The sequence below is a fragment of the Mirounga angustirostris genome, unplaced genomic scaffold, assembly GCF_029215605.1.
Source record: "Mirounga angustirostris isolate CCGP_5_RB_7025 unplaced genomic scaffold, mMirAng1.0.hap1 SCAF_12, whole genome shotgun sequence".
Taxonomy (NCBI): domain Eukaryota; kingdom Metazoa; phylum Chordata; class Mammalia; order Carnivora; family Phocidae; genus Mirounga; species Mirounga angustirostris.
Window position 1 is genome coordinate 32,829,430 of NW_026991720.1, and position 25,177 is coordinate 32,854,606.

The 25,177-nt window shown below is 40.3% G+C and overlaps 1 long non-coding RNA gene across 2 annotated transcripts in view; it reads right to left on the reverse strand.

Moving 5' to 3' along the window:
* LOC135362080 (uncharacterized) overlaps positions 1-24,848 on the reverse strand; it is a 29,506-nt gene extending 4,658 nt beyond the window's left edge. Inside the window, exons 1-2 of one of the 2 annotated variants that reach the window (XR_010406412.1) lie at positions 21,066-24,848; positions 19,554-19,654 (exon numbers count right to left, since the gene is read on the reverse strand). This is a non-coding gene — a long non-coding RNA (uncharacterized LOC135362080). Of the gene's footprint in view, positions 1-59; positions 572-19,553; positions 19,655-21,065 lie in introns of those variants that run through there. The other variant, XR_010406413.1, reaches the window with a different exon arrangement.
* Positions 24,849-25,177: the final 329 nt, after the last annotated feature.

Below are 25,177 nucleotides of genomic sequence, written 5' to 3' on the forward strand. Positions count from 1 at the left end.
GTTAATGATGACAGGGATGATTATGATATGATAATGATAATGATGAGGGAAATACTCACTTTAACAAATTTTCAACTGTATCTCTTCATTCGTCTAGGTCCCAGGAGTGTCAGTGGAAAATAATTTGGTTCATGGCTGTGTTGGGTGTTTAGTCTTATAGAGAAATGTTTGATGGATTCACAGGAGGATGGGCTTGGAAACCAGGTTAAGGGAAGGGCAATGGGACATCTGAAATAAAATTCCTCATAAAGAAGTGAAGAGTCTGTTATGTTCAAGTCATTCAGGTGAAGGTCTGAGTTAGAAGGTAGAAGAGGGTTTCAAACACAACGTGCGGCTGCATGTGAAACCACCCTCCGTGTCGACCCTGCCGGGCTGCTTATATCTGAAAGGATGGTATCTTTAGGCGTCCAGAAAATTCTGCTGTAGGAACTCCTCTAAAGAGCTTAACAGGAAAAAGGGAAGGAAGCATTAATCAGCCATTGCCTTCTGGGAGCTCACAGTCAAAAATAGACACACAAGAACGGGACATACAGATAGAACACAAGAATTAAGAGCGTATAAAGTATTTATCCATTTACATGATATGTAAATCAAAGGCAAAGGTACTTTAGAAATGGATCCCATAAGATTAATGACCTTAGATTGCCAAGTGGATATTTATTATGGTAAAAGATGTCAGCTTGCCTTTGGAAGTGGCATGGTTTGGGACAAATTTATTTTATTTTATTTTTTATTTTTATTTATTTATTTATTTTAAAGATTTTATTTATTTATTTGACAGAGAGACACAGCGAGAGAGGGAACATCAGCAGGGGGAGGGGGAGAGGGAGAAGCAGGCTCCCCGCCGAGCAGGGAGCCCGATGCGGGACTCGATCCCAGGACCCTGGGATCATGACCTAAGCCAAAGGCAGTTGCTTAACCAACTGAGCCACCCAGGCGCCCCGGGACAAATTTATTTTAGAGCTTGGGACAATTTTACATTAGGGGTGGGCCTATTTTAGATTACCACTGGAGGCTGGATCAAGGAAAGGATCCTGGGTGCTGTGAGTTGCACCATGTCCCTTAAAAAGATATGTGGAAGTCCTAACCCCCAGCAGCTGTGAATATGACTATTTGGAATTAAGGTCACTGTAGATGTAATCAAGTTAAGGTGGGGTCATTAGGGTGGGTCCTAATCCAGTATGAATGGTGTCCTTATAAGAAGAGGAAAAACTGTTATATGAAGAGAGACACACAGGGAGAGCACCACACGGTGACAGAAGCAGAGATGCAGTGAATCCGCTGGAAACAAAGGACAGCCAGGTATCGATGGCCACCAGCCGAAGCTAGGAAGAGGCAACAAAGGATTCTGCTGAGTCTTGGAGCATATCCCTGCTGACACCTTGATTTTAGACTGTAGCTAAATTAATTTCTGTTGTTTTAAACCACCCAGTTTGTGGTACTTTATGGCAGCCCTAAAAAAGTAAATACTGGGGTGCTTGGGTGGCGCAGTTGGTTAAGCGTCCGACTCTTGGTTTCGGTTGAGGGTCATGGGATGGAGCCCCTGTCGGCCTCCATGCTCAGCATGGAGTTGGCTTGAGTCTCTCTCTCCCTCTCCTTCTGCCCCTCCCCCCTGTGCTTTCGCTCTCTCTCTCTCTCAAATAAATAAATTTTTAAAAAGGTAAATACTGAGGGATGCTGATGTAGTAAGTATTGTTACTATTAATTTACTACTAAAGAGTGGGTTTTTTTTTTTTCAGGCAGCTAGTCATAGCTTTTTTAAACCTTCAGTGTGCCTTTAGAAATAAAAGTTTTAGTAAATAGTTACTGTTAATAACAATATGAAAATCCTATTCTGTATCTGGCAAAGAGTATTTATTTAATGTAATAACTTTTTGCTGGTCAACCTTCAATCTTTCCATTTCCTGCCTGTGACATTGCCACTTGTTTCTAGTTCAGGGATGAGGGGTCCTCATGGCCCATTCTAACCTACCCTTCTGATCTTGTAGCATTTCCCACTGATTTCGTGCTGTTCTCACTAGAGTCTGTTCGATATGGTGTCTCTTCCACTCTGGTGTAGTTTAAAAACTTGTGTTTCATGTTGTTTCTTGCATATCCACTGGCAAAGCATTTCATTACTGTGGGTTTCCTCCCTAATTCTGACCTTTTAGGAGTCTTAGGTTTTCTGAGATTTTTCTTACACTTTCATTAAAAATGCAAATGCAGGGTGGTCTCGTCCAGTCAGGTCTCACCGAAGGCACTGGAACTGAAGCCGACACGCCCAGCTAGGAGCCTTCTAGAGCGCTTTTAATCTTTGATGCTTTTGTAACTCATTAACTCAGGAGTTCTCACTTCGGTACTGCAAGATAAGCACAAAACAAAGACTACTTTTCTGTGGGGATTGAGCCCCAGGGTGTCTTGAGGTTGAATCCTAACTCTTATCCAGCTCTGGTTCCTTCCTGTGCAAGTTTTAACCACCACATAGTTATGCAAAAATCAGGGCCTCCCTTAGTCAAAAACAGACTGAATTTTGCCTCTAGCTCTCTCTTTTCAGGCTTCCTTTTCTATCAAAACTTCCTGTTTCTTATCCTCCTGACCTCTCAGGGGAGCTGGTCTCTCTTTGAAAAATCTGACAAACCGTCATGAGAATTAATTTTTTCATGGGAAAAACCTTCCTCGGTACTTTTAACAGGGACTTTATAAAGATAATACGCTAAGTTTAGTGGTAGGTGGGATAGGTCTTAAGAGAAGGGGATGATTATTTTGTTTTCTTTTGAGCAGCAGAGACCTTATATTACAGTTTAGATATACCTCCTATTTTAGTCTTTCAGACATTTTAGGGGATAAAAACCAAAAAAGGCCCAAAAGTTTTATATGCATTTCTACAGTTAACATTGACGGCAGTGTGAGGTTTGAGCCATTATTAGTGTTTATAGTATTTTCAGGCCCCGCCAAAAGAACATCAAGCTTCTCCCTTTCTTTTGGCATCTGCTCTGTGGCTCTGTATTTCCAAGTATTATTAAAAGAACTGATTTGTGCATTTGGTTGAGGAATTCCAAAATAACCTAGAGTTCTCATAATAAGCAGACGCCTGGCTATTTTTTTTTTTTTTTAAATCAAAGCAATTATAAGATGCATGACAAATACTTTGTTAACTGGCCATTTTCAAAGTGACAAATGGAGGGGAGAGGCACCGTTGTGACAAACAGTTATTAACAACTGTGATTTCTAGCTTCTGAGCTTTGACCTAAATTATTAAGCAGGGTTTCAGAATACAGTGGACCCTTGAACAATATAGGTTTGAACTGTGTGGGTCCATTTATACGTGGATTTTTTATACTACAGTACGGTAAACGTATTTTCTCTTCCCATGATTTTCTTTTTTTAAAGATTTTATTTATTTATTTGACAGGGAGAGACACAGCGAGAGCAGGAACACAAGCAGGGGGAATGGGAGAGGGAGAAGCAGGCTTCCCGCCAAGCAGGGAGCCCGACGCGGGGCTCGATCCCAGGACCCTGAGATCATGACCTGAGCCGAAGGCAGATGCTTAACGACTGAGCTACCCAGGCACCCCTTCCTATGATTTTCTTAATAACATTTCCTTAGCTTACTTTATTGTAAGAATACAGTACACAATACATATAACATATGAAATAATATGTGGATTGACTGTGTTATGTACGGCTTTCAGTCGATAGTAGGCTATTAGTAGATTGGTTTTTTTGTTTTGTTTTCCTTAAAAAACAAAAAACAAAAAACCACCCAGTGTGAAGCCCAGCACAGGGTTTGAACGCATGACCCTGAGATCAAGACCGGAGCTGAGATCAAGAGTCGGATGCTCAACCGACTGAGCTACCCAGGTGCCCCATTATTAGTAAAGTTTTTAGCGAGTCAGCTTATACATGGATTTTTGACTGTTCAGGGGTTGGTGCAACTAGCCGCCCCCCACCCTCCCGTTCACTGGTTAACTGCATATAATTTTTATTCTTCCATCACTCCTTTCTAGTAAATACTGAGGAGTAATAGCATACAACCTTCAAAATAATGATTTGGAAACACAACTTATTGTTTATAATGCACGTTTATTGAGTGGCTGAATGCATTGTCTTTAGCTTCTTTATTTTTCTTTATCAACAAATGTTTATTAGTGACATTTAATTATATTCCAGGCAGAGTACTAGAGATAAAAAGATAAACCACAGTTCCTGTCATTGAGGAGTTGACAGTATGTATCAAGCTAATACAAAATAGCCACATAGCTTGCAAAGTAAAATAACAAAAGTATGTATTTGTTAAAGAGGCAACACAGCAAAAAAAGGACCAACATGGATTTGATAGATTGGAGAGGATCTTGCAGAAGAGGAGGTCCTTCAGTTGGGTATTGAAGGAGGAGTATGAGTTCAACATGCAGATGGAGGGGTGGGGATGATGGAAAGGCATCTCTAGCAGAAGGAACAGTTTATATCACAGCAAAGAAGTGGAAGTTGGGAAACATTTAAGAGTCATTTTGGACTGGCTGGGACATCTGGGGAAGCTGTGAACTGTGATGCTGACAAAAGGCAGGGACCCAGTCATAGAGGACCTTTTCCTACCTTACTTAGGAGTCTGCAGAAAAGGCAGAAACTCTGAAGGCTATTAACTGAAATCTGTATATTAGAAGAAACGGATATTGGATTTAAGAATGCTGACACTGGAGGGAAGTAGACTTATTAGGAGACTGTTCAGTGTTAAGGTAAAAATGATGAAAGCCTGAGGTAAGGCAGTCAACATGGGCAGGAGAAGACAAGGTAGAAATAAGAGATGTTTAAAGGAGAGAATTTAATAACTACTTGAGCCTTGGGAAATGCTGATGTTTAAAATGTGGGTGGAAGCAGATAATGAGAACAGGCATTTAGATAAGGCAGAAGGAACTGGCCAAGTAGCAAAAGTTGAACCAAGTAGAGGATGGCATTCCATAGTCCCTGAGTCTCAGTTTTGTACACAGGCAGAGCAATAACAAGTACTATTCATTCATTCATTCACTCACTCACTTGACACATACTTTTGGGTGTTTATTGTGTGCCAGGCTCTATCTAGGTGCTAAGGATACAGGGATGAATAAGAAAGGTCACTCCTCACCTTCCTAGAACTTATAATCAAACAGAGGGGAGACAGATAATACAGAAGTAAACACATAGATTGAACAAGATAATTTGAAATAGTTATAAATAATAAAAAGTTATGTGATGAGCATGACTGAGGGGGTGAGTGCTATTTTTGACTAGGTGATCAGGGAAGGCCTTGCTGAGAATGATGATAAGGGGTCAGCCAAGAAAAGATCTGAGGCAGAGAGTTCCGGGCAGAGGATACAGCTAGAGCAAGACTCTGAAGGGGAGATGAGCGTAGAGGGAAGAAGGACGGCTGGCGAGGAAGTGGGTAGTGTGCCAAAGGGGGTGTGTAGAATGAGATGAGTTGGAGAAGAAGCTGAGTTTCCATCAAGTAAACCCTATTGAACCCTGGTCCACAACTTGGACTTCATTCTAAGTGCAATGAGAAGCTGTTGAAAGATTTTAGATGTGAAAGTGACATGGCCTGATTTATGTTTCTAAAAGTTCACTCTGGCTGCTATGGAAGAATAGATTATTGTGGAATCTTGGAGGCCATTTGAGCAGTAGACAAGAAATAATGGTGGCCTAGTCTTGGGGTTTGGCAGTACAGACAAATCAGATTGTGGATATATTTTGGAAATGGAGTTAATAGCATGTGCTAAAGGGTGATTTGGGTAGAGTACCACCAGGTGGATGATGATGCTCTTTCACTAAGATGGTGGAAGACTTGAGTGGGAGAGGTCAAGAGTTCTATTTTTTATCTGTTAAACTTGAGATGCTTATCAAGTAAGTAGCTGCATATATGAATTTGGAATTCAGGTGAAGACGTAAATTTGGGAGTCTATAGATGTATTTAAAACCACAGGACAGATATTACTTTGGAAGGAGTGAGGCCACAAAAGAAATTGGGGCTCCAGGATTGAACCTGAGATAATTGAGTTTGAGCTGGGGAAAAGAATCCAACAAAGGAGACTGAGAAGGAGTTTTCTGTGACATAGGCAGAAAACCAGGATGGTGTGGTGTTGAAGCCGTGAGAATAAAGCTAACTACTGAGGGAGGAGTGATCACCTGGGTCAAATGCTGTGGAGATGTGGTACCAAATGAGGGCAGATTTAAACACCACTGGTGACTTTGATCAAAGGCGATCCAGTGGAATGGACAGATGAGAAACTTGATTGGAGTGAATTGAGAGAAGGAAGTGTGGACACAGGTTGTGTCTTTCAAGACATTCTGCGGTACAAGGAAAAAGAGAAAGAAATGTAATGTTGCTAATATTTACCGAGCACTAGCCTGTGCTAGGCATTTCTCTGTATATTATTTATAATCCTCACAACAACCCTAGAAGGTAGGTATTTTAATTTTCATTGTTTACATAGTTAACATAAAAGATGAAAAGGATAAGAGATTTCCCTAAAGCCACATAACAGAGCTGGAATTCAAGCACAGGTCCATCTTGTTGCAAGTGCTATCTTGTTCCATTCCTCCATATCCGCCCCCCCCCCGGAGTAGCAGATTACCCCATCAATGTGATTTTCTAGAGCCTAAGAATTCCCTCTCCATTTCTGGCCAGAAATATTTTCCCTGAGGCTTAGAGTGTTCTTGAAATTTCACTAACAGGGATTTAAAAAATCCATTCTTGAAAGTTTTTCAGATGTTTGTTATTAATTAAAATGTCAATAACCAAGGGAAAGGTAACATCGAACAGTTTAATGTGGATTCCTAGTATTTTAAGTGCCGTCTATAAGCTCATGACATCCCAGTTTTTCTCTTCAAAAACTTTCCTGTGTGTTCATACTTCACCTTGACATTTAAATGACTTACAGGCATTTAAAAATCAACATATCCCAAATGGTCCTCTTGACTTCCACAACCTCTCTTCCAGTTTCCCAGAATGAGTAAGGAAATGGTGACACCGTCCAATCAGTTGTCTATTGCAGACACCTAGTAGTCATCTTCTCCTTCTCTCTTTGCTTATCCCTCACATCAGATCCATCAAGCTATGTTGGTTCTGCCTTTAAGAGAGACTTTACATCTGTCTGCCCTTCACCATCTTCAGCATCTTACCTGCTACTCCAACCGAAGTGGATCCCTCCTACTCCATCACCTCCCTATCACTGTTGATTTCCTTCTGGCACTTAACCCATGTTATGATCATTTGGTTTAATTTTTTTTGTTTATTTGTTTATTTTTTTATGTCTCCCTCTAGAATGTTAGTTCCATAAGGCAGGGACTTAATTTTGATTTACCCTTATATCACCAGTGTTTACCATGCTGAGCACAAGGCTAGGTACATGGTAGACGCTCAACAAATATACTGGTATTTGAAAAAAGGAATAATGATAGGTAATTTCCCTGTGGGTGACAGGGAACTCAAGGCAAAGAAACAGCCCCTGCCAGGGCGCCTGGGTGGCTCAGTTGGTTAAGCGACTGCCTTTGGCTCAGGTCATGATCCTGGAGTCCCTGGATCGAGTCCTGCATCGGGCTCCCTGTTCGGCAGGAAGCCTGCTTCTCCCTCTCCCACTCCCCGTTTGTGTTCCCTCTCTTGCTGTGTCTTTCTCTGTCAAATAAATAAATAAAATCTTTAAAAAAAAAAAAAAAGAAAAAAGAAACAGCCCCTGCCAACTGTGGCTGAAAAACAAACAAAAAAGAATCCATGGTCATTAAAGTGAGGCTCTCCAGAGTTTTGGAGGCACTGAGGTGACTGGGCTGTCTCCCTGCCAAAGGCATCCCTTTCCTCCCCCCTCTCCGGGTTAAGTTGTCCATTGCTATTCTCTGACATGGCAGGAATACAAACAACAGCTTACTGTTTGGTAGTTTACAAAGCACATCAGGTGTGTTACTTAGATCACCTGTGAGACAGGGAATAGGTTTTACAGCTGGGGTGGTTGAAGGATAAGAGAATACGTTGTAGAGTTGGTAAGGGCTGAAGCCAGGATAGGGCCTGCAGCCCTGACTCTGGGCCTACTCTGTATTCCACATGCCACACTTATAGTTTCTATCAAAAGGACATCACACCTAGTTTCAAAGTACAGCGATGGTACAAGATCAATGCCAGGTGATTTGCTCAAGTGTAAACCTTTCTGTTGAAAAGGGACATCTACTTTAGAATTTTTTTTTTAAGATTTTATTTATTTATTTGAGAGAGAGAATGAGAGAGAGAGAGCACATGAGAGGGGGGAGGGTCAGAGGGAGAAGCAGACTCCCTGCTGAGCAGGGAGCCCGATGTGGGACTCGATCCCGGGACTCCAGGATCATGACCTGAGCTGAAGGCAGTCGCTTAAGCAACTGAGCCACCCAGGTGCCCTAGAATTTTTTTTTTTAAGATTTTATTTATTTACTTGACAGAGAGAGAGAGAGAACACAAGCAGGGGGAGTGGCAAGCAGAGGGAGAGGGAGAAGCAGGCTCCCCACTAAGCAGGGAACCTGATGTGGGGCTCAATCCCAGGACCCTGAGATCATGACCTGAGCCAAAGGCAGATGCTTAACCATCTGAGCCACCCAGGCATCCCCATCTACTTTAGAATTTTACCTAGACTTTATCTTGCTTATTTCTGAGAACCAGGAAAAACCCCTGAAAACTATAATGATTTATCACTTACTGAGACTTTTACATATAATGATCTCACTCCTCCAAATGACCTGGGGAAATAGGTAGAACAGGTTTATTACCCTTATATTTGAGATAAGTTATCTGAGTCTTAGGAAGGAAAGGGCTCAAGTTTACCTACTTATGGAACATTGATTAAAAGTTTCTTGCAGGAACCCTGCCTATGTTTGATTCCTGGTCCAGCTATTTATTAGCTATGTAATCTTGGGCAAGTTCCATACGACTCTGTGCCCAGTTTCCTCATTTATAAAATGGGGATAATAAGAACACGTACCTCATCAGGTTATTGTGAGAATCCTATGTGTTAAGCCACGTAAAGCATTTTGTGTAATATTTGGCACATGGTAAGTTCTCAATAAATGATGGCTATTAAAAAGTGACTGAGCCAGCCCTGGGACCCAGCCTTCTGGCTCCGACTGTGGTGGTCTTCCTATCATTAAGTTAGACCCATTTTTAGAAAAGCAAGTTGAAATAACTTTCTTTTGAAATCCGTTTTTAAGGAGCATCTGAGGCCAAGGATGTCTTGTTTAGGTTCTTACTTAACTCATAGCTGGATTGCAGAGCACAGATAAGAACTTAACATTGCTCCATCTTATGAAATCCCCGCATAGAATGTAGTTTTGGCAGAGAGTGTGCTGAAGATCACCGTATCAACATAAGAGTTGCTCTTTTTCATTTTCATTTTTTTTTCCTCCGGAATTTCAGACCTGGAACAGATGTGGCCATGCCTTTTTGTTATGACACAGGCTTGGACTTATTATGTGTCTAAGGAGAAATCTTTCAACTTCAAATACTTAACCTGATATCAGAGGCTGCATTACTTACTACTTTTTCTGTCTTTTTTGGACTGTATCATAGAATAAAAGGCTGATATATTAGATTATATGTATATTTTTGGCAGCATTTTTTTTTTTAAGATTTTATTTATTTATTTGACAGAGAGAGACGCAGCGAGAGAGCGAACACAAGCAGGGGGAGTGGGAGAGGGAGAAGCAGGCTTCCCGCCGAGCAGGGAGCCCGATGCTGGGCTTGATCCCAGGACCCTGAGATCATGACCTGAGTCGAAGGCAGACACTCAGTGACTGAGCCCACCCAGGCGTCCTGGCAGCATTGTTTGTAATGTGAAACGAGGCAACAACCAAAAAAGCTTGAAATCAACCTTACTGCCCATGAAGAGGGGAATGATTAAACGAAATTTTAAACACCCACTTTACAGAATATTAGGCAATGAAAAAGACTGAGTTACAAGCTGGAGGAATACCTGTGACATACTGCTTAGTGAAAATAAATCCCATCTCAGGGGCGCCTGGGTTGCTCAGTCAGTTAAGCGTCTGCCTTCAGCTCAGGTCATGATCTCAGGGTCCTGGGATCCAGCCTCCTGTCGGACTCCCTGCTCAGTGGGGAGTCTGCTTCTCCCTCTCTTTCTTTCTTTTTTTTTTTTTTTTAAAGATTTTATTTATTTGGCAGAGAGAGACACAGCGAGAGAGGGAACACAAGCAGGGGGAGTGGCAGAGGGAGAAGCAGGCTTTCCCGCGGGGCAGCGATGCGGGGCTCCATCCCAGGATCCCGGGATCATGACCTGAGCCGAAGGCAGACGCTTAACGACTGAGCCACCCACGCGCCCCTCTCCCTCTCTTTCTGTCTCTCCCTCTGCAGATCCCCCTGCTTGTTATGTTTGAATATAATAATTGAATTGAATTGAATAATAAATAATAAATAACTTTTTTATAATAAATAATATAATAAATATTTTTTTTAAAAAAGAAGAGAAATCCCATCTCAGATTATGTTCATAGCATGATCCTATTTTTATTTAAAAACCCTAAAATCAATGTAAATATATATCTATGAGTATGAGAGGCATGAAAATAGGGTGAGAAAATCTACTGGAATAGGGCTAGGACTGGGAGGGATTGTTAGCATCTGCAAGAATGCAAGCTTTTTCAAAGTCACATCTTGACCTTAACTGGCACTGAGGAAGCATAAAAAGTCTAATAGGAACAGATTTTTTAAAGTGTTTTTCTTTAGCCATGGCCAATTTTTACATTCACTCTCCCAAAGCCCATTGATTTTGAGGAAACATTGATAAGATGTCTCGAGGCCCCCAATGGTGAAGCTGTTTGTCCTGGTTAGTAATCAGACCTCTGACCTTGATCTCAACAGCACAGAACTTCAACTGAACTAGTAATACCCCCTGTTTACAACACAGTCATAGCAAACACAGAATCAGCTTGCAAGTCATACAAACATACACTGATAAGAGGATCATATACCGCCTCAATTAACCATGATTGAATAATGTTAGCCTTTTAGTTCATAAAAATTATCATACATGGATTTCACTAGAGTGTGAAGCTGGAACTCTAAAATCTGAACCTCAGATATAATAAATGTAATTGCTTTCTTCCCACTGATGTACCGGTTTTCTTTAAAATGTGTGTTTGATGTCACTTAAGCCGTATCTGCTATTGTCACAACCGCTTATAGGTTTCAGATTAGTGAAGTCTTTGAAATGCGACTCTGCTCAGCAGAAAGGAATCCGTAGCACTTGGCATAAAGATTATAATCTTTGGCCTTCCTGGGGCAAGATTTACAACTGTGACCTTAGGCTCTATTTCTTTTGGAGTGTAGTCACTTTAAGTTACCAGTGATGATTGCTTTGAGTTACTAGGTCAGTGTGAATTGCCTAATATAATGTCAGATTCGTGCTTCTCAAGGGCTGGGCAGTATTAGGGACACCAAACAAAGTGAATTTTAATGTCTGCAGAAGGCAGTGCTCTGATATATGAGCCACCCCAGTAACAATGAATTTCCGTGGGCAAGAGATTTTAACACCAGCTCCTAACCTCTTCCATACTATCCATCCTTTAGTTCATGAAATATTATGAGTTCACTTTTCATTAGGTGACATGGTCTGAGACTACACAGTTAAAGAGACGAAAAGAAAAGAATTAAAAGCTAGCTCTACCTCAGGGCCAACCTTTTCCTAGAATGTTAAAAAGAGGAAGTTGTATCAAGGATGATGGAAAGCCGAAAACAATGCCCTCCGATTCTGTGAACTCATCACTACCTAGAAGTTGAACTGAAGCCTTCCTCATGTTGCAGTTTCAAAATGAATATTTTGTTTGTTTAAAATTCAGATCTTTATCTGAATGGCAAGCAGTGAAAGCAGTTTGAGAGTCTGGTTCCAACTAGTCCGATGTTGACTAGTTTTCAACAGGGGGAAATCACATAGGATATCTAAAAGCGGACCTTTCTTTGGTATGCTGCATTTAAAAACATTGTCGACACTAGATGGCACTCTAGGGTTGCTTTTCTAGTATGTTCCTCCAGGTCCAACGTCCTTCAACATTAATTCCCTCCTTTAAAAAGAGCAAACAGGCTATTTAAACAAAGGTCCCTGTAGTTGCTCTGTAGTTCTGTTTTTATATTTATAGTCATGTAATCAATATGTTGGAAGAGTAATTAATTTTTAACCTCAATCCATGGGGAGATCAAATGTTAGTGGAGTTAATGGATAGAACAGGCTTCATTATTCTAAAGTAACACTAATGATAAGGCAGAGAAGAAAGCAGAGGGTTGTAAACAATTGTGCCATCGAACACAATCATAAAGTAACAGTGCAATGTGATCACAGGATCCTGACCTATTGCCCCTCTCCTTCAGCACAGCTGTAGTTTCTGCTTTCGTCCACTAGACTGAATTGAAATATTCTCCTAACTGGGCTTTAAAAATATTTCCTCTTCCAATCAATGCTGTTGGAGTTATTACTCCAAATAATCGTTCGGATTTTGTTGCCCCTCTGTTTTGAAAGCCTGTTGTCATTCCCCATTTCCTAGCACGTTCAAGGCCTTTTGTGATTTGAGTCCTCTACACTCCTGGAGCAAATGGCCTCCTTAACTCTGGGAGCGCCAAGCAATTTTCTATCCACGCCATTTTTTGCAGTGCTATGTGCCTGACTGTATGCTACGTTTTTACAAGACAGGGAGCAACCTAGTGCAGCTTCCATATGGCACCACATCCAGGGGCATGGAAAGTTCTGGATGGGCTCATATGACCCACGCTGAAGGACCGGAAGCCAAAAAGGACAAAGAATTCACTCTCTTTTATCCTGATTATATCCTCCCATCACCCAACCCTATCCTTGAATTTCTGAGCCTACTAACCATGGTCATGAAAGAATAAGAAAGGTATTATGTTGTAGGCAGGGGAGACTTGCAGCTGATTGTTCACTCAGGCTCATTATCAGTAGACACATGACTGTTTCTTCCCTAAGTATTATTATATTCAAATTAACCTCTCTTGTTCCTTTACCATTCTTGTACTTTCCTGACTTGCTTGCTGACCTGACTCTGTCCAGTGATGTATTCTCTTCCTGTCTATCCATCTGGGCCAGCTCATGTGCATCTTCTTTCACAAAACCTTCTTCAACCCTCTTCTAGCATAATGAATCTCTGTATATGCTGAATTCCCAAATTGCTTAATTTATGTGCTTATTATAATGACCTACCACAGTTAGGATTTTTGTCCTTATTTTTCTTCTTTTCTAATACACGTGTAAATTATGGAAAGATTTGTAAATCTCTCTATTACCTACATTGCCCAACCAAATGCCTCGTCAAATAATTTCGGTCCATAAATGTTGAATTTACTGAAATTAGATAGGATAAAACTTGATCAAGGGACCCAGGATGGATAGCTGTGTCAGGGACAGCTCATATTTTTTGGATTAATCATTAAAAAAAGAACATTCTTGGGTGCCTGGGTGGCTCAGTCAGTTAACCATCCAACTCTTGATTTTGGCTCAGGTCATGATCTCAGGGTCCTGGGATTGAGCCCCATGTCGGGCTCCATGCTCAATTGGGTGTCTGCTTGAGGATTCTCTCTCCTTCTGCCTCTGCCACTTCCCTGGCTCATGTTCTCTCTCTCTCTCTCTAAAATGAATAAATACATCTTTTATTTTTAAAAAGGAGATTCTTAAATGTTTTATTCCATAAAAAAACACTAGTTGATAGTGGTCTTATAGATGCCCGGTAAAAGAGATTATTAGTTGCCTATCCACATCCATTCTCCCCTTCCTTAAAAGAACCCTGGTGTTCAGTTGGGCATACTGGGGCCAAAAGTAGGGGAATACACTTCCCAGTCACCCCTTGAGTCTAGGGGTAGCTGTAAGTCTACATTGTGGCCAAATATAGTAGTGGAAGAGTTCTGCAGGCCTCTTAGAAAGGTTCTAAAAGGATGTTGACTCAGCCTTTCCTCCTTCTTTCTATAATTCAGGAAGCCATCTGGACCACAAAGGTGACCATGAGGATAGAAGCCATTCACTGGGATGGCAGACAGAAAGATGGGAGCCTAGGTCCCTGATGACATCTTGTAGCATCCACACCAGCTCCAATTGCCTGTTTTCCAGCTTGTTTTGTGTAAAAGAAGGAAACTGTTATCATTTAAGCCACAGTTGTTTTGGGGTTTTCTGAGCCCAGTCCTGATACACACACTCTAGATTAACTGTGAATGATTAGTTTTTTTGTTTTCAGGAACTTGCTTGAAGTATAATAATGATCATAGTAAAAGCAGCAGTTAAGGTGTTCAAAGAGAGCAGGCAAACGCAGGTGCACATTTTTCCAATTTAAAATGAAAGAAGACAAGCTTGGATATAATTTGTGTTGATTTAGTATTATAAACTTTAGAACAATTAGAATGACGTGGAATTCTTCAGGATAGAGGAGACTTGTCATTGGGATTACTGTTTGTGATGCATAATGACTGCTTAGTGTATGATCTTTGCCTGCTTCTTACATCGCTTGGGACCTAGATAAGTTGAGGTAAAAGAAGTGTTAGGTTTTGGGCGCCTGGGTGGCTCAGTTGGTTAAGCGACTGCCTCAGCTCAGGTCATGATCCCGGGGTCCTGGGATCGAGTCCCGCGTCGGGCTCCCTGCTCTGCGGGGAGCCTGCTTCTCCCTCCCCCACTCCCCCTGCTTGTGTTCCCTCTCTCGCTGTGTCTCTCTCTGTCAAAAAAATAAATAAAATCTTTAAAAAAAAAAATTCTTAAAAAGAAGTGTTAGGTTTTAATTCCTTTGGGTACACAGTGGCTGACTTCTTTTTAGAATCAGAGGTTGACTATATTTGGGTGGTGGGAGTGGGTGAGCAGGAAGAGGGTTAGAAAAAAATGGAAGAAATGAACAATCGTTAAGTAGCTTTAACCAGCTAGTAGCAAAGCATACATAATTTTATTTAATTTTTCTATGTGATAAGTTTGTATTTTATGATGAATTAAGTAACTTCTTCTCAATCTTACCTCCCTGCCTTCTAGACATGTAGTGCCCTGTGGTTCCATCCTTGTCCTCTCTAGCTTCTTTTCCTAGATGATCTCATCTGGTTCCATGGCTTTATAGAACCAAATGTTGATGGCTTGTTTCCTCCAAGCTTCAGACTTACATATTCAAATGGCATTTCCAGTTCTTTGTCTAGGAGGCATCGTAAGTTGAAATGTTTAAGGTAGAATTCTTGATCTGACCTGTGACTCCCAGCTTTCTCACCACAGGTGGCAACACCAGCCATCTATTTGCATAAGCCAAAAATCTAAGAGTCTAAGAGTTGCCTTTTTTTCCCCCCTATTTCTTTCCTTCCTTCCTTCCTTCCTTCCTTCCTTCCTTCCTTCCTTCCTTCCTTCCTTCTTTCTTTCTTTCGCTCTTTCTTTGATGTGATCCATGATTCATTGTTTGCGTATAACACCCAGTGCTCCATTCAATACATGCCCTCTTTAATACCCATCACCAGGCTAACCCCTCCCCCCACACCCCTCCCCTCTAGAACCCTCAGTTTGTTTCTCAGAGTCCATAGTCTCTTATGCTTCATCTCCCCCTCCGATTTCTCCCCCTTCATTTTTCCCTTCCTACTATCTTCTTTTTTTTAAACATATAATGTATTATTTGTTTCAGAGGTACAGGTCTGTGATTCATCAGTCTTACACAACTGTGTAAGAGTTGCCTTTGATTGTTTCCTTCCCTCTAAATCCACATACAGTTCATCAGCATGTTTCATTCCTTTTGTCTTCAATGCATCTCAAGTCTGTTCACTTATCTCTACCTTGACTGCCTCCATCCTACTTGGAGCCTCCCATGATCTCATGCCAAATGTTTTTTTTTTTTTAAAGATTCTATTTATTTATTTGAGAGAGAGAGAGACACAGCGAGAGAGGGAACACAAGCAGGGGGAGTGGGAGAGGGAGAAGCAGGCTTCCCGCTGAGCAGGGAGCCGATGTGGGACTCGATCCCAGGACCCTGGGATCATGACCCGAGCCGAAGGCAGTCCCCCAACCGACTGAGCCACCCAGGCGCCCGTCATGCCAAATGTTATTAAACAGTCGCCTTGCTTCTCTTGCTTTGCTACAATCTATTTTCACTCAGCAGCTAGACTGATCTTTAAGAAACCCTGTTTAGGGGACGCCTGGGTGGCTCAGTCAGTTAAGCGTCTGCCTTCGGCTCAGGTCATGATCTCAGGGTCCTGGGATCGAGTCCCACATTGGGCTCCCTGCTCGGCAGGAAGCCTGCTTCTCCTTCTCCCCGCTGCTGTGCTCTCTCTCTCTCTCTCAAATACATAAATAAAATCTTTAAAAATAAATAAATAAAAAATGCTGTTTAACACCCTTCAGTAGCTGTCTACTGCTGTTAGAATAGAAATCTAACTCGTTGTTGCTTACATTTTCAAACTTTGCCTCATACTACTCTACTCCACCCAGCTCAACAGATTACTGCCCTGTAGGTCTGTTTCCTGGGCCTTCATCAGGCCCTTTCCTGCCTCCAGAAACAGCCTTTGCATCTGGTGTTCTCACTGCCTCCAGGGCAACGCACCAGCCCTCCACACTGCTGGCTCTTTCTCATCTTCCAGGCTCAGCTCACATTTTGCTTCTTAGAGAGGCCTTTCCTGATCACCCTATACCAAATAGCCATTTTAATCCTTACCTTTTATCCTATTTATTCCTTTCACAGCGCTTAAAACAATTTGAAAATAACGTTTGTGTACCTATCTATACACCCATCCATTATCCATCTATCTTTTTTCCCTTCCTTCGTTCCTTTGTTCCTTCCTTCCTTCCTCCCTCCTCCCCTCCTTCCTCCTCCCCTCCCTCCTTCCCTCCCTTTCTCTCTCCTTTTTTTTTTTAAAGATTTTATTTATTTATTTGACACAGCGAGAGAGGGAACACAAGCAGGGGGAGTGGGAGAGGGAGAAGCAGGCTTCCCGCGGAGCAGGGAATGTAGTGCCCTGTGGTTCCAGATGCTTAACGACTGAGCCATCCAGGTGCCCCTCTCTCTCCCTTTTCTCTCTCTCTCTTCCTTTCTTTTTCCCTGCTTTGGAATAAATGCCCCATGGCGGCAACAGTCTTTTATTCCCTGCTGTGTTTTCCTTCCTTAGAACAGTGCCTATCATGTCAAAGGCTCTCAAAAATATTTTAAAATTGAATAAATGAAAATCCAAATTTTTCCCCTGGTAAGTGGTGAGTGGTGGCAGAGCTGGGATGGGAACCTGGCCCTTTCTTGCTTCACACCCTTATTCTTTCATTACAAGACCTCCTTACCAGTCAGTCAGGACTGAGTTTTTCTCTGCTATTAAAACAAGGGCTGTTTTAGCTAAGTAAGCTGAAGAATTACAGTAATGATTTGGTTAATTTGTGTTCCCTCTAACTGATTTTAGCTGAACTCCACAGATGCTTTAATCATACATTTTTATTTGAATTATTTAAATAATTATTCCAACTCTCACTTTTCTTTGCTATCATTTGTTATTCTTTCTATGTATGAAAAACCATTTCCTTTTAAAAATAATGTTGTCCATACCCTTCTGAACTAGTTAATTTTCTTTCCAACATTTTCTTTTGGGCCATGTAGATATGACCTAACAGTAACTGCAATAATGCTGTTGTTTCAAAGGGTAGAGACCTTTTTTTTTTAATAAAAAAATTGAATGTAAAAAAAAAAAAAGCCCCCCTCATACAGTGTGAGAATGCCTGTTTTTCTTGGTAATATTTCATTTCCTTAGCAAGACTATTTTCTTCTGCTTTCCATTGTCAGCAGACGAAAAAGATACAATTAAATCAAGGAAACCTGGCGGGGCCGATTTTGGAAAATAAAATGAATTCAGTTTCTGATTTAAACAAAGAGCAATTTATTATGTTGGAAAAACACTGCCTGATGAGATTCAAACTCAACTTGTTTCATGTTAGCTCAGGACACCACTTCAGATCTGCATTTTTGTTTATCTTTGAGAAGGGGCAGTGATTTCACCCCCAGACTTTGAACTCCAAAGAGGACGTGGAGTTGTTTAAGGGTCAGCTAGCAATGAGCACCCAGAACTCCCGTGCTGATGCCCAGGGCCAGATTCGTGGCCTTCTCAGGCCTGAGCCCATTGATTTTAAGTACAGATCTCTGCAAACAGAAAGGAAGTGTTGGAGTTGGTTAGAGGAAATTTTGTACATCAGATGAATTCTAAGGAGATTTTTGAAATAAAAAAATATTTTGATGAATCTAACAACCATAATAATGCCTCTGTATAAAACCTTATTATATTATTTAAGACTTAGAGCTAGCACTGTGAGTATAATTATCCTTATGCTTTATAGGGAAGAACAGTACAACTTAGAAAGATTAAGTGACACTGAGGGTCACACAAGCAGTAAAGTCAGACTGGACTAGGGCCCCATTGTTCCTAACATCCAGGCTGGTACTACTTAAAATGATGAAGAAGAATAGCATCTGTTTTCATGACTCTTACTTTCATATATTTCTGGATTATGCCAAACTTTGGACCTGTTTGGGGGTAACTTTATTCTAGCATCTTCCACATTGAATCTTCCTGGGGAGCAAGGCAGGTTATAAATGATGATGATGATGATGATGATAATGATAATGATAATAATAATAATAAAGCCAAGCTCTCCAGAAATAATTACTGCCACTTATGGAGAGTTATGCATGCATTGTTTCATTCAGTCCTCATGCAGTGTTATGAGGAAGTCACCACTTGCATTTCCGTGTTCTCAATGTGGAGACTGAGGCTTAGAAAGGTTGAGCAACTTGTCCAAAATCACGCCGCTGATAAGTGGTGGAAATGATTCAAATCTACAGCGTCTGATCGCAAAGTATGTCCACCTAACCTCTATGCTATAGAGCTATCCAGAATGAGAGGAAGAGATGGGCCCGCCAGGTCACTAGGCACTGAATTACGGCTGGATTAAGTCAGTAATATGATGTCAGCTGATTCAGGTTTCCGCATGTGGCTCCTTATGTAACAGACAAAATTAGGCTGGGTGTGCTCCTGCCGAAAGGACAGTTGGAGTGAAACAAAATAACTTGCTACAGTAAACAACCCATCTCTGTGGTGTATGTTTGCCGCACGTTAAGTACAGTTCCAGTCAGTTAAAAGTTGTCTGTCAGCTGAAATTCTGAAAATAATCCTTCACAGAATGCAGCATATCAGGAATGCGTGATTTATTTTTATTACCTAAGTTTAAAACCCTTTATAATTTACAAGCTGGTTTGGTTGGAATATTGCAAAAGAGAACTAGAATTTTAGAAAAGTATAATATTTTGCTGCTTTTTTTTTCTCTTTTAGTATATCGATTCTGCTTTGTTACATGGAAATAAGCAAATCTGTTCCTTTAATTTTTATATGAAGAGAACATAATTAAATCTTCTTTTTAAATGAAAGTTGAGAAAATATTTAAAGAATATCAGTTTGAAGGGACACCAAATTGTAAATCAGCTTGGGTGGAGGCAGTGGTCCAGATGGCTTGGTTTAGCCCTGTTTATACAGCTTATATCTAGAACTCAAGCAAGGTGGAAATTTCTGGAAGAATATACAAGAAAGTGTTAACATTGCTTACCTTTAGGAAGCGAGGATGGAGGGTGTGAGAGAGTGGTCAGAGGATATTTCCTGTCCACTTTATATCTTCTTGTCTGAAATTTTTTTTCATGCGGATATATACTAAAAATAAAACAAAACAAGACCTGACAACGTAAATAATTGATGCAGGGAACATCTAGGAATGGGCACAGGTTTTCAAGCTGGAAAACGATGTAATCATATATTATATAGTTTTGGCAGCTGGTTTGGGATTAAAAGGAATCGTCAATACGGAGAGGGCAGAATCAGGAGGTCAGTTGTTAGAATAATCTTGGAATAAGATGTTGTGTAACGACTTTCTAAGCCAAGCATAATCTGGAGACAATAATCTAAAGCCCACATGGAGGATCCACTTCTTCATATCACAGAATTTAAAACAAAATGATTCAAAGCAATCATAATTTTAAATTTGATATGCCTGCTCTAGAGGGGATTACATTTTCATTAACAGGTTAATTCTCTGTCAGTAAAACAATCCATGAGTCAACATATCCCCAGAGTAAAAGTGGGAGACAGATGTATAAAAGAAAAAAATGATAAAGGATGGGTATTTTTTTCCTGAATTGCAAATGAATAAAAAAGTAAGAGTTGGGGCACTTGGGTGGCTCAGTCGTTAAGCGTCTGCCTTCGGCTCAGGTCATGATCCCAGGGTCCTGGGATCGAGCCCGGCATCGGGCTCCCTGCTCCACAGGAGGCCTGCTTCTCCCTCTCCCACTCCCCCTGCTTGTGTTCCCTCTCGAGCTGTGTCTCTCTCTGTCAAATAAGTAAATAAAATCTTAAAAAAAAAAAAAAAAAAGTAAGAGTAGCACATGGTATACATTTTTGTGTGTAGCTTTCTTTTTTCCCCTGTGAATCAACCAGGCTTGATGGTGGCAGCCCTGATTTTTTACTTGTCATTTTAAGCATTCGTTTACTAAACAAACAGCATTTCATTAAGCAAGACCAATTCCTGAGAGCATTACCTGAGCCCATTAGCTGCCAGACAGTCATTAATTCCTGTGACATGTCCTGGGATGAGATCATTATTATCATTATTATTTTTATCAATTAAGTTCATTTTCAGAAAAAATCCCTATGTAGTCTTAACACTGGATATTTTCTTTCTGAAATATGTTTTTTTTTTAGTATCTCTGTGATAGTGACTTCTTGCTTTCCCCATGTATTTTCACAGACCCTTCGGCTACCACCGAAGATAATTTAAATTCCCTATGTTTAATTCTCTTAGTCCAACAAAAAATTAGAAACAGCTTGCAAGAGTATACTGATAGGCTATTTGGGTTTCTCTGTAGTTTTTCTTTATTGGGACTTCTGAAATAATATCTGCTGATCATGTGACTGAATTCAGACGTGGGTGGCAGGATTTCACAAAGGCTCTGAATTTAGCATTTCTTGTTTACAAGAACTGTTGCCCCTGATAAAGATGATGGTTGTTTAGTACAGTTCTACAGAAGGAAAGGCCCAGACTGACGATAATGGAAAGAACAGATGTTACCCAGAACGTAGGGGCACACGTCAGTGATGGCTTCAGCTGGCAGAGAGCAGTCTGTCCATCACCACTTCTTCTTCTTCTTTTTTTTTATTTTTACCACTTCTAATACTTTAAGAATTAGAGACAGAAAGAAAACCCATAAGACAACTGTGAAAATTATAAACAACCAAGAAAGGTAAATGAAATATGGTTCTTAAAAATTCCAGGCTGCCCAATAAAAGTAGGAACTTATATTATAGGTCCCGTGGACCATAATGGGGAACACAAATGGCTTGGGGAATCAGGGAAAAACAGTTCTGACATGTTTGGATGCCAAAGATTTTTAAAGTTGATCTCTTTTGGCCTGGTAAGATTTTATGCATTTTTGTCGTTCCAACCCAGAGGTCCAAGGATTAGTGGATGTTTTTGCCAGCCTGGAGTTCATGTGGTGAAAAGAATGTACGCATGTGACAGTGAAAAAGTGAATGCATAAAGACAAAAGGCTTCTTTTCAAGAAAAGGATAAAAATTAATTACCATTGTAGTCTGGATCCAGAGCTTCAAGACAATGTTCAGTTAGAGCTAGTTTACTTAAACATGCTGTGTATGCATCTTAAATATATCCAGTCCCATTTCAGAACTGCTTCTTTAACACTAACTAGTTTTCAGAATGCTTCACCAGGTAGCAATTCACTGCCCAAGAGAATAGGATGTGAGCCCTATTCCAAATTAGTCTGTAAGGGAAATTACCTCTTTAGTAAAAAAATAAAACATAAAATAATAATAATAATAATAATAATAATAATAATAATAATAATAATAATAATAATAAAAGTATTAGGAGCCATTTGAATGTTTGGATGCTAATTTTATATGGGACTAATTAATTCATGTTACTTTTTTTAAAACCTGTACTTTTTATTGGTAAGAAGGGAAACACATTTATCAGAATAGCTCAGAAGCACGCAATGGAAAAAAAGAAAGCTGAATCCTTGTTTCCAGCATTTGTTAAATATTTTCCTCGAAGCCAACACAGTACTAGTCACATGACAGGATAGTAAGTTCTATTAATGATGGGCTTTTCATTACCATAGATATGCTTTTGCAATTTTCCTGGATTTCTGCTCCTGGGTCGCATGGTAAGTCGATAGTAGTTATAAACCTCTCAGCATTGTGATCAATACCTTAGGCTGACGTAATCTAGACCTCGGGTGTAATTTACAACAAAGGACAGTTTAGGCAAGCCTCTGTTTTATTACTTTCAATTCACCAACTGATATATTTCACTGGTTTATGACTGAACTTATTTCCAATTTTTGATAGATAGGGAATTGAGATAGTCTTAAAGAAAAATGTCAAGTACTAAAAGGAAAAACATTTTATGGAATTAAAAGCAATAAGCATTTCGTACTTTGGGGCATAATGTCTGTGTACTTATCTCCTGAAATTGTCTAAATTGTGTAGTTACCTGTGTATGTCTAGTCATCCAGATGGATTACAATATTAATGAAGTATTCCTTATCTTCCAAACCCACATCATGTAACTAAAACAATACTGTACTTAGCCCACTTTTTCCTGAATCTGGATAATAATTAACCATCCATTTGAGCAAAACAAAGAACAGTAATAATCTCTAGACATGAATACTGAGAATTGTGACTCCTGTCATTGTGCTTTTGTGAAACTTTCCCGTAATTTAGACAGATTGGGTTTTTTCTTTTCAAATCTGTTGTATATTCTAGGTTCAAAGAAGGAAATTAGTCATTAGAGATGTGATTAAAGAAATAGTAGGGAGTTTAAGGAAAGAAGAAGGGGTAGAGGTATTCTTCAGGTGTCTGGCACTAAGGGGAAAGGTGCCGCCATTTTGTCACTGTCTTGTCACCCTTCTCAGCGCCCCCCCCAACACTGCCCCATTAATACTCAAGGACAAGGTGAAATCACAGCTCTGCATCTACTGTATAAAGCAGGTATGAGGTGGATGGGGAAAGGATTTGAATTTAAACATCCGTAAGGTCTCCCTTCAGGCTTAATTTCCCTTTCCAATCAACCACAGGTTACCGGGGCTCTTATTGTCCAAGACTGAAGATAATAATATCACTATTAATGAGTAACTATGGTGTACTAGGTACCTTTCCATACTTTTTTTTTTAGTCTTCAAACAACTTCATGAAGTAAGTAGGATTGGCCTATTTGAGAGAGGTTCACTATTTTGCCCAAGGTAAGTCAGAGTTTGATTTCATTTGCCTAGGACGCTTCACTTTGGAATGTTTAAACTATGATTTCATACTATATGACAAAGCTATAGTAATCAAAATAGTATGGTATTGGATAAAAACACATATCAGTCGATGGAACAGAATAGAGGGCTCAGAAATAAACCCATGCATACATGGTCAATTAATTTACAACATAGGAGCCAAGAATATACAATGGGGAAAGGACAATTTTTTCAATAAATTGTGTTGAGAAAACTGAACAGCCACATGTAAGAGAAGGAAACTGACTACCATCTTACACCATACACAAAAATTAACTCAAAATGAATTAAGGACTTGAACATAAGATCTGAAGCCATAGGGCGCCTGGGTGGCTCGGATGGTTAAGCGTCTGCCTTCGGCTCAGGTCATGATCCCGGGGTCCTGGGATCGAGTTCCGCATCAGGCTCCCTGCTAGGCGGGGAGCCTGCTTCTCCCTCTGCCTCTGCGTGTCTCTCTCTCTCTCTGACTCTCATGAATAAATAAATAAAATATTAAAAAAAAAAAAAAAGATCTGAAGCCATAAAACTCCTAAAAGAAAACATAGACAGTAAACTCTTTGATATAAGTCTTGGCAATGATTTTTTGAGTTTGATGCCAAAAGCAATGGCAACAAAAGCAAAAATAAATAAGTGGGGCTACATCAAACTAAAAAGCTTCTGAACAGGGGTGCCTGAGTGGCTCAGTTAGTTGAGCATCTGGTTCTTGATTTCGGCTCAGGTCATGATCTCAGGGTCTTGAGATTGAACCCCATGTTGGGCTCTGTGCTGAGCATGGAGCCTGCTTGGGATTCTCTCTCTCTCTCCCTCCACCCCTCCCCAGCTTGTGCAGGCACATGTACACACACTCTTTCTCTCTTTCATAAATAAATAAATAAATAAATAAATAAATAAATAAATAAATAAATAAATAAAAAGCTTCTGCACAGCAAAGGAAGCGTCAACAAAACAAAAAGGCAAGCTATGGAAAGGGAGAAAATATTTGCAAATCATGTATCTGATAAGGGGTTAATATCCAAAATATATAAAGAATTCAACCATTCAACAGCAAAAAAAAAAAGATTAAAAAATGGGCAGAGGGCACCTGGGTGGCTCAGTTGGTTAAGCGACTGCCTTCGGCTCAGGTCGTGATCCTGGAGTCCCGGGATCGAGTCCCGCATCGGGCTCCCTGCTCAGCGGGGAGTCTGCTTCTCCCTCTGACCCTCCCCCCTCTCATGCTCTCTCTCTCTATCTCATTCTCTCTCAAATAAATAAAATCTTAAAAAAAAAAATGGGCAGAGAATCTGAATAGACATTTTTCCAAAGACACATAGACGGCCAACAAGACACACGAAAAATGCTCAACATCGCTAATAATCGGGGAAACACCAACCAAAACCATAATGAGATAATCACCTTACACTTGTTAGAACGGCTATTATCAAAAAGAGAAAAAATAACAAGTGTTGATAAGGATATGGAGAAAAGGGAACGCTTGTGCATTGTTGGTGGGAATGTAAATTGGAAAACAGTATGGAGGTTCTTCAAAAAATTAAAAATAGAACTACCATTTGATTCAGTAACTTCACTTCTGGGTATTTATCCAAAAGGGAAAAAAACCCCCAGTAACTCAAAAAAGATACATGCGTGTTCATTGCAGTATTACACACAAAAGCCAAGATATGGAAACCACTTAAGTGCTCATTGATGGATGAATGGGTAAAGAAAATGTGGTATTTTGGACTATTATTCAGCCACAAAAAAGCAAATCTTGCTATTTGCCACAACATGGATGGACCTTGATTATGCTAACTGAAGCAAGTCAGACAGAGGACAAATACCATATGATCTCACTTATATGTGGAATCTCTAAAAATAAAAAAAAAACTCACAAAAACAAAAG